This window comes from Tursiops truncatus, chromosome 4 (assembly GCF_011762595.2).
Source record: "Tursiops truncatus isolate mTurTru1 chromosome 4, mTurTru1.mat.Y, whole genome shotgun sequence".
NCBI lineage: Eukaryota > Metazoa > Chordata > Mammalia > Artiodactyla > Delphinidae > Tursiops > Tursiops truncatus.
Genome location: NC_047037.1, coordinates 60,012,823 through 60,023,095, shown reverse-complemented (window position 1 = coordinate 60,023,095; position 10,273 = coordinate 60,012,823). Strand labels below are relative to the sequence as shown.

Sequence of the window (10,273 nt, the reverse complement as noted above, 5' to 3'; positions counted from 1 at the left end):
GGTTAACAGCTGATCTTACAGCAAAAACTCTGCAAGCCAGAAGGGAGTGGCAGGACATATTTAAAGTGATGAAAGGGAAAAAATCTACAACCAAGATTATTCTACCCAGCAACGATCTCATTCAGATTTGATGGAGAAATTAAAACCTTTACAGACAAGCAAAAGCTAAGAGAATTCAGCACCATCAAACCAGTTTTACAACAATTGCTAAAGGAACTTCTCTAGGCAGGAAACACAAGAGAAGGAAAAGACCTACAAAAACAAACACAAAACAATTAAGAAATGGTAATAGGAACATACATATCCATAATTACTTTAAATGTGAATGGATTAAATGCTCCAACCAAAAGACATAGACTGGCTGAATGGATACAAAAACAAGACCTGTAAGTATGCTGTCTACAAGAGACCCACTTCAAACCTAGGGACACATACAGACTGAAAGTGAGGGGATGGAAAAAGATATTCCATGCAAATGGAAATCAGAAGAAAGCTGGAGTAGCATTTCTTGTATCAGGTAAAACAGACTTTAAAATAAAGACTAGGGCTTCCCTGGTGGCGCAGTGGTTGAGAGTCCACCTGCCGATGCAGGGGACATGGGTTTGTGCCCCGGTCCAGGAAGATCCCATATGCCATGGAGTGGCTGGGCCTGTGAGCCACAGCCGCTGAGCCTGCGCATCCGGAGCCTGTGCTCCGCAATGGGAGAGGCCACAACAGTGAGAGGTCCACGTACCGCAAAAAAAAAAAAAAAAAAAAAAAAGATTAAAATAAAGACTGTTTTCGAGAGACAAAGAAGGGCACTACATAATGATCAAGGGATCAATCCAAGAAGAAAATATAACAATTGTAAATATTTATGCACCCAACATAGGAGCACTTCAGTACATAAGGCAAATGCTAACACCCATAAAAGGGTAAATCGACAGTAACACAACCATAGTAGGGGACTTTAACACCCCACTTTCACCAATGGACAGATTATCCAAAATGAAATAAATAAGGAAACACAAGCTTTAAATGATACATTAAATGAGATGGACTTAATTGATATTTATAGGATATTCCATCCAAAAACAACAGAATACACTTTCTTCTCAAGTGCTTATGGAACATTCTCCAGGATAGATCATATCTTGGGTCACAAATCAAGCCTTGGTAAATTTTAAAAAATTGAAATTGTATCAAGTATCTTTTCAAACCACAACACTATGAGACTAGATATCAATTACAGGAAAAAAACTGTAACAAATACAAACACGAGGCTAAACAATATGCCACTAAATAACCAAGAGATCACTGAAGAAATCAAAGAGGGAATCAAAAAAATACCTAGAAACAAATGACAATGAAAACACAACGATCCAAAACCTATGGGATGCAACAAAAGCAGTTCTAAGGGGGAAGTTTATAGCAATACAATCCTACCTCAAGAAACAAGAAAAATCTCAAGTAAACAACCTAACCTTACACCTAAAGCAATTAGAGAAAAAAGAACAAAACCCCCACAAAGTTAGCAGAAGGAAAGAAATCATAAAGATCAGATCAGAAATAAGTGAAAAAGAAATGAAGGAAACAGTAGCAAAGATCAGTAAAAGTAAAAGCTGGTTCCTTGAGAAGATAAACAATATTGACAAACCCCTAGCCAGACTCATCAAGAAAAAAAGGGAGAAAACTCAAATCGACAGAATTAGAAATGAAAAAGGAGAAATAACAACTGACCCTGCAGAAATACAAAAGATCATGAGAGATTACTACAAGCAACTCTATCAATAAAATGGACAGCCTGGAAGAAATGGACAAATTCTTAGAAAAGCACAACCTTCTGAAACTGAACCAGGACGAAAAAGAAAATATAAACAGACCAATCACAAGCACTGAAATTGAAACTGTGATTAAAAATCTTCCAACAAACAAAAGCCCAGGACCAGATGGCTTCACAGGTGAATTCTATTAAACATTTAGAGAAGAGCTAACACCTATCCTTCTCAAACTCTTCCAAAACATAGCAGAGGGAGGAACACTCCCAAAGTCATTCTATGAGGCCACCATCACCCTGATACCAAAACCAGACAAAGATGTCACCAAAAAAAGAAAACTACAGGCCAATATCACTGATGAACATAGATGCAAAAATCCTCAACAAAATACTAGCAAACAGAATCCAGCAGAACAGTAAAAGGATCATACACCATGATCAAGTGGAGTTTATCCTAGGAATGGAAGGATTCTTCAATATATGCAAATCAATGTGATACACCGTATTAACAAACGGAAGGATAAAAGCCATATGATAATAGATTCAGAAAAAGCTTTGGACAAAATTCAACACCCATTTATGATAAAACCCCTCCAGAAAATAGGCATAAAGGGAACTTACCTCAACATGATAAAGGCCATATATGACAAACCCACAGCCAGCATTGTCCTCAATGGTAAAAAAATGAAACCATTTCCACTAAGATCAGGAACAAGACAAGGTTGCCCACTCTCACCACTATTATTCAACATAGTTTTGGAAGTTTTAGCCACAGCAATCAGAGAAGAAAAAGAAATAAAAGGAATCCAAATCAGAAAAGAAGAAGTAAAGCTGTCACTGTTTGCAGATGACATGATACTATACGTAGAGAATCCTAAAGATGCTACCAGAAAACTACTAGAGCTAATCAATGAATTTGGTAAAGTTGCAGGATACAAAATTAATGCGCAGAAATCTCTTGCATTCCTATGCACTAATGATGAAAAATCTGAAAGTGAAATTAAGAAAACACTCCCATTTACCACTGCAACAAAAAGAATAAAATATCTAGGAATAAACCTACCTAAAGAGACAGAAGACCTGTATGCAGAAAATTTTAAGACACTGATGAAAGAAATTAAAGATGATACAAACAGATGGAGAGATATACCATGTTCTTGGATTGGAAGAATCAACATTGTGAAAATGACTATACTACCCAAAGCAATCTACAGATTCAATGCAATCCGTATCAAACTACCACTGGCATTTTTCACAGAACTAGAACAAAAAATCTCACAATTTGTATGGAAACGCAAAATAGCCAAAGCAGTCTTGAGAAAGAAAAATGGAGCTGGAGGAATCAGGCTCTCTGACTTCAGACTATACTACAAAGCTACAGTAATCAAGACAGTATGATACTGGCACAAAAACAGAAATATAGATCAAGGGAACAGGATAGAAAGCCCAGAGATAAATCCACACACATATGGTCACCTTATCTTTGATAAAGGAGGCAAGAATATACAGTGGAGAAAAGATAGCCTCTTCAATAAGTGGTGCTGGGAAAATTGGACAGGTACATGTAGAAGAATGAAATTAGAACACTTCCTAGCACGATACACGAAAATAAAATGGATTCAAGACCTTAATGTAAGGCCAGACACTATAAAACTCTTAGAGGAAAACGTAGGAAGAGCACTCTTTGACATAAATCACAGCAAGATCCTTTTTGACCCACCTCCTAGAGAAATGGAAATAAAAACAAAAATAAACAAATTGGACCTATGAAACTTGAAAGCTTTTGCACAGCAAAGGAAACCATAAGACGAAAAGACAACCCTCAGAATGGGAGAAAATATTTGCAAATGAAGCAGCTGACAAAGGATTAATCTCCAAAATATACAAGCAGCTCATGCAGCTCAATATCAAAAAAACAAACCACCCGATCCAAAAATGGGCAGAAGACCTAAATAGACATTTCTCCAAAGAAGAAAGAAGATATACAGATTGCCAACAACACATGAAAACATGCTCAACATTACTAATCATTAGAGAAATGCAAATCAAAACTACAACGAGGTATCACCTCACACCGGTCAGAATGGCCATCATGAAAAAATCTACAAACAGTAAATGCTGGAGACGGTGTGAAGAAAAGGAATCCCTCTTGCACTGTTGGTGGGAAAGTAAACTGATACAACCACTATGGAGAACAGCATGTAGGTTCCTTAAAAAACTAAAAATAGAACTACCATATGACCCAGCAATCCTACTCCTGGGCATATACCCTGAGAAAACCATAATTCAAAAAGAGATATGTACCGCAATGTTCATTGCAGCACTATTTACAATAGCCAGGACATGGAAGTGTCCATCGACAGATGAATGGATAAAGAAGATGTGGCACAATATTACTCAGCCATAAAAAGAAACGAAATTGAGTTATTTGTAGTGGGGTGGATGGACCTAGAATCTGTCATACAGAGTGAAGTAAGTCAGAAAGAAAAACAAATACCATATGGTAACACATATATATAGAATCTGGGAAAAAAATTGTTCGATGAACCTAGGGGCAGGACAGGAATAAAGATGCAGATGTAGAGAATGGACTTGAGGACACAGGGAGGGGGAAGGGTAAGCTGGGACGAACTGAGAGAGTGGCATGGACATATATACACTACCAAATGTAAAATAGATTGCTAGTGGGAAGCAGCTGCATAGTACAGGGAGATCAGCTTGGTGCTTTGTGACCACCTAGAGGGGTGGGATAGGGAGGGTGGGAGGGAGATGCAAGAGGGAGAGGATATGGGGATATATGTATATGTATAGCTGATTCACTTTGTTATACAGCAGAAACTAACACAACACTGTAAAGCAATTATACTCCAATAAAGAGGTTAAAAAAAAAAAAAAAACTACACAGGGGAATTCCCTGGCTGTCCAGTGGTTAGGACTCTGCGCTTCCACTGCAGGGGGCACAGGTTCGATCCCTGGTCAGGGAACTAAGATCCTGCAAGCCAGGATCTTAGTTCTTTTGGCATGGCCAGAAGAAAAAAAAAAACACTACATGTTCTGCTCCTCTCTTGGTTGATCCCAATTAGTAGATTAAAGGAGCAGAGAACTCTTTCAGGAAGAATGTCTGTATGCTTTTGTTAAACTCATGATTTCCCAAACTTATTTGACTACAGAACCCTTTTCTTAGTGGAATGTAACATCCCATGTGTAAAGGGAAAGAGTAAGCTGCTGTAACAAAGATATCCAACAATATAGTGACTTAAAGAATATTTCTGTCTTGTGACACATCCTGGGTTGGGCCTGCAGGCTGCTGTGCTCCACACGGTCATTTAGTGGCCCAGGTTCCTTCCTTCTGGTTTTTCTGCCATCCACTAGAGCATTGTCTTTGCCTACATAGTCAAAAACAGATCTCAGGAATGTCCAGTTTCCAGATTGCAGGAAAGGGAAAGAACTTGGAAGATATGCATACGTAATATTTTAAGGCCCAGTGTGCAAGTGGCATGCAAAATCTTTTCTTATATTCCCTTAGTTAAAACTTTGTTTCACCAAGCTGCAAGAAGTATTGGGAAGCTAGCTAGGAGGCCATTGCCCAACTACAACTTTATTACTGTGCATCAGTGTCACCCAGCCTGCCTGCAGCCGAGGAGGAACTAGAATCCATGTCTTCCAACTCCTAGGCCAAGATTCTAAGTTACCACACTAGCATTTGCTTATCAGTCAACAAGTATCAAGTGTCTCTTGAGTTCCAAGTTTATTGTCAGATGAGGATAGAAAGCTTTTTAAAATATAGTTTCACTAATCCTCTACAAAATGTTTGTCAATTGCATCTTTAATCTGGTAGCAGTTTTTGTTTATGGATAAGCTTTTCAAATATGGCTATTATAAAAGTAGCAAGAATTGTAGGTTTATACCATAATATTTTAATTTGCCAGGGAACATATACCATGGAAATTAACAAAAGGAAAACAGGGTAGAGAATCTTGAAATGGACCCAGATACATCTCAGAATTTATAAAAAAAGGCATTTCAAATTAGTTCTGAACCAAAAAGATAAATGTTTTGTAAAAGTGGTGTTTGGACCACTGGATAGCAATATGGAAAAAATAATAGTAAGTTTACCTCAGCCCTTAAAGTCATTCATATCAATGCCAAAACCTTGGCCTCTGTGCACTGGTGCCAAATCGAATCTCAGAGACAGAATTTTGGGTGAAGTAGAAAGAATAACTTTATTGCTTTGCCAGGCAAAGGGGACACAGTGGGCTTGTGCCTCTCAAAAACAGTGTGTCCTCAACCCAGAGGGATTTGGTGAGCAGTTTTATAGCAATGGTTCAAGGCCAGAGTTGCTGATAAGGATTAGGGTGTGTGCAGGGCCTTCACTCCTTTAATCTGGCCTCAGGTGGTCTCCTGATAAGCTTCTGTGGTTCCTTTAATCTGGAATGAAGAATGCTAACATCTTCCATTTGTTGGGCGTTTTAATTCTGGAAAGAGCTCAAAGATATTGTTATGTGTATCCCTTGAGGTGGAACCAGGACCTGCCCCAGGGCTGTACTATTGTTTCTTGACTGCTCCTTCTTTGTCTCTGCATTGCTCCCTTCCCACAGGGTCCTGCTTGGTTTCACTATTGTTCAAGAGTGTGACTTAAAGAAATCATGAAAGTCAAAACATATTGAAAAGCATCTTGAATAGGATAAAGTCTTTCCAGGCAAAAACTAAAACCAGAAGCTACAAAGGAAAATCTTGACAAATTAAGCTATGTAAGAGGCAAAAACTTATATGTAGAGAAAAGGAAAAATTAAAACTCAAAAGGTAAATACATTTTCAAAACATGGCACAAGACTAATTTCCTTGGTGTATAAAGAGTGTTTACAAATCAACAACAATGGAAAAAGAAATGGGCAAAGGACATGAATACATAGGAAAAAAATTCAAAATCCAGTAAATACATGAAAAGAGGCCAAACAATGATATATCATTTTTCATTATCAGACTGTCCAACATTTAAAACTTTGATAATACCCAGTGTTGGAGACGCTATAGGAAAACCATCACTCTCATACACTGTTGGTAAGAGTGTAAATTAGTACTATCATTTTAGAAGTGAATTTGTAACAGCTTTCAAAAATTTAAAATAAGTATATGATTTGATCCAACAGTTCCACTTCTAGGAATTTATTTTAATGATAAACTCATACAAATGAACAAAGAATTATATGTACAGATGTTTATTTTAGGATCACTTTTAACAGGAAAACAAGTAGTGAGAAATGGGAAACAACGTAAATGTCTGTGGTAGTGTAAAAATTTATCCCCAGATTGAGAGTCCTTCCTTCAAAGAGTGGAATCAAATTACCTTCTCTTTAAGTGTGGGCTGTACTAATGACTCAGTAAATAGAATGCGGTGGAAGTGATGCTCGTTGACTTTCAAGACTAGGTTATAAAAAGCATTTTAGTTTTTTCCTCATTCTCCCTCTTGGGTTATTCACTGTAGAAGCCAGCTGCCATATTGAGAGGACACTGAAGCAGCCCAAAGGAGAGACCTGCGTGGCAGGAACTGAAGCCTCCTGCCAACAGCCATGTGTGTGAGCCCCTGGGAGGTAGACTGTCCAGCCCTAGTCAAGCTTTCAGATGGCTTCAGCTCAAACTGATGTCTTGGCTGAAACTTCATGAGAGACCTGGAGCGAGAAGAACCCAGCTAAACCACTCTTGAATTTATTACCAGAGGACCATGAGATAATAAATGTTTGCTGTTTTAAGCACCTAAGTTTTGTTAACGATAGATAACAAATATATTAAATATAAAAAGCCGATTGATAAAATATTGTACTGACATACAATGGAACTCTGTGCAGCTATTAAAAATAATATCTTCTGCTTGAGATGTAGAAATCTAGAAAGAGAACTATCCCCACACTTGCAAGATCAGAAAATCTGGAAAATATGCAAATTCACAACTTTTTGTGGACCCATGAGAGAGCTGAGTTCACCGGGCACCCATATAGCCTGAAGACCAAGGAAAGACAGGCACCTACAAAGAGAGATGGAACTCCAAGCACTTGCCTACCTGGAGCAGGCACTGCTGTACGCTGGCAAAGAGAGTTCTGCTAAATTTGTGGCCCAGTATAGGCTTGCAAGAGAAAATAAAAACCAAGGGGCCATAGATATAATGAATATTTGCATCCACTTACAGGCTTTTCTCCTCCAGTGGTCTCACTGGGCACTCACAAAAAAGATTAGCAAAAGTCCTGAGAAAGCATCCTTGAGGGCATAGCCTGGGGAAGGGGAATATCAGTTGCTGCAGGAAAGACATGAGACAAGGCTTGGATCCTATTGCCCCATATTTCCAACAGAACAAAAGTAGAACCAGCTGTCCAAGAACAGGCAATAAACACATCCTTACAGGGCTGGTAAATCCAACTGCAGCTGGGGGAAAATAATGGAATAAAAACCAAACCTCTGATCCTGGGAGAGAGGTGGGAATATGTGCTGTGCCCAAAACTGCTGGGGGAGGGTAGAAACACTTTGAAGGTCACACCCCCTCAAGACCCAGGGACAGAGTGCCTGCCTGCCTGAGACTTAATCAGAACAGAGCACCTCATGGCTCAGTCCCCAGCCCCAGGCTAACAAGCACTGACTATCAAGTAACAGTGGAGTCTGCTGGGAGAGCTACAAGGGCATGGAGAGACTGACACATACCAGGGAAGACCTAAAGCTGAGAGTGGAGCACACATTGAGAAAAACGTTTGGTCAAACAATGCCATACCTTAAACACAGGTAACACTTGAGGAATCTGAAGTGCATGGTGTACTTAGGCTAACTGTAGCAACAACAAACTCAAGGGTCTACACAAAGGAGTGAAGACTGCAGGAAATGGTAATCACATAAGTAAGTACTGAAGCTTTTTCCCCTCATTATTTATGTCTCCTTAAAAGAAAATTGACTATTTAAATATAAAAAGAATAAGAATATGTTGGGCTTCCCTGGTGGCGCAGTGGTTGGGAGTCCGCCTGCCAATGCAGCGGACGCGGTTTCGTGCCCCGGTCCAGGAAGATCCCCGGAGTGGCTAGGCCCATGAGCCATGGCTGCTGAGCCTGCGCGTCCGGAGCCTGTGCTCCACAACAGGAGAGGCCACAACAGTGAGAGGCCCGCGTACCGCAAAAAAAAATAAAATAAAGCGGTTAATCCATCAAGAGGACATACCAATCCTAAATATTTACACATCAATAACAGAGCTTTGGAATACACAAAGCAAAGACAGAACTGCAAAGAGGAATAAAATCCACAATTTAATCTGATATTTCAACTCCTCTCTTGTAAGAATTGATAAAACAATAAAGAAAAAATCAGTAAGAATATAGAATACTTGAACAACACTGTCAACCAATTTAACCTAATAACATTTATAGAACACTGAATCCAACAACAAAAGAATACACACATTCTTCTTAAGTTCACATGGAACATTTAACAAGACAGACCATTGTTATGGGCTGAATTGTGTTCCCCCCTGCTGTTTGGTCCCATCCTGTTGATGGTGATGCTCTTGCCTAGGAACTAGGAACACCTGAGGCACTCACCAAGCTTGTGGGGCCAGTGTTGTGGCTGGACTAGCCCGTGTGGTTCTTATAATGATTGCAGTACACACTTCAGCCAGAAACCATCAGGGGACTTTGAGGAACAAGATTTACTACTCATAGGTCCTGGAGAGTACACAGCACACTCAAGGGCCATGAAGCAAGGTCACAGGTTGAGAGACAGAGAGCACAGACCTGGGGCTCTGCCTTTGTTAGGGCCCAAGGGTGGGGTGTTTAGGGTTTCACAGGTTCACTCTTTATTGGCTAATTTAAAGCATAAGAGAGAGAATTAGGGAATGGAAAGGCAGAAGCTAAAAGAATGTTGTAGAACAAAGTTGGAGGGCTAATAATACCTGATTTCAAGGTTTATTGTAAAGTTACAGCAATCAAGGCAATTTGATCTTGACATAAAGATAGAAAATTATATCAGTGGAACAGGATAGACCCATATACGTGTGGACAACTGATATTCAACAAAGGTACAAAAGCAATAGAGTGAAGAAAGGATAATTTTTTCAGCAATGAGCTCATCCACATCTCAAATCATATGGAATTCTCAATAAGAGATTTCCCATCCGAAACCATCAAGGCCAGAAGGCAGTGAGAGGATATATTAAAGTGCTGAAAGGAAAAAGACTGTCAATTAAGAATTCTATATCCACAAAACTGTCCTTCAAAACTGAAGGAGAAATTAAGACATTCCAGATAAACAACAACTGAGATAATTTGTCACTAACATACCTTCCCTACAAGAAATGCTAAAAGGAATCCTTCAGAAATGAAAGGTTACTAGACAGTAACTCAAATCCACATGAAGAAATAAAGAGCACCAATAAATGTAACTACATAGGCAAATATAGAAGACATTATAGGTATATTTTTTTGTTTGTCATAGCTCTGGCTACTGTAACGAATCACCATGGACTGAATGACTTAAACAACAGATTTA

General features: G+C 39.1%; 1 protein-coding gene across 1 annotated transcript in view; it reads left to right on the top strand.

The window, feature by feature from the left end:
• MCF2L2 (MCF.2 cell line derived transforming sequence-like 2) overlaps positions 1-7,548 on the top strand; it is a 234,221-nt gene extending 226,673 nt beyond the window's left edge. The window contains exon 30 of the transcript XR_012331396.1: positions 7,242-7,548. The gene's annotated coding sequence lies outside the window, so the exon portion shown is untranslated. The remainder of the gene's footprint in view (positions 1-7,241) is intronic.
• The last annotated feature ends 2,725 nt before the right edge of the window (positions 7,549-10,273 follow it).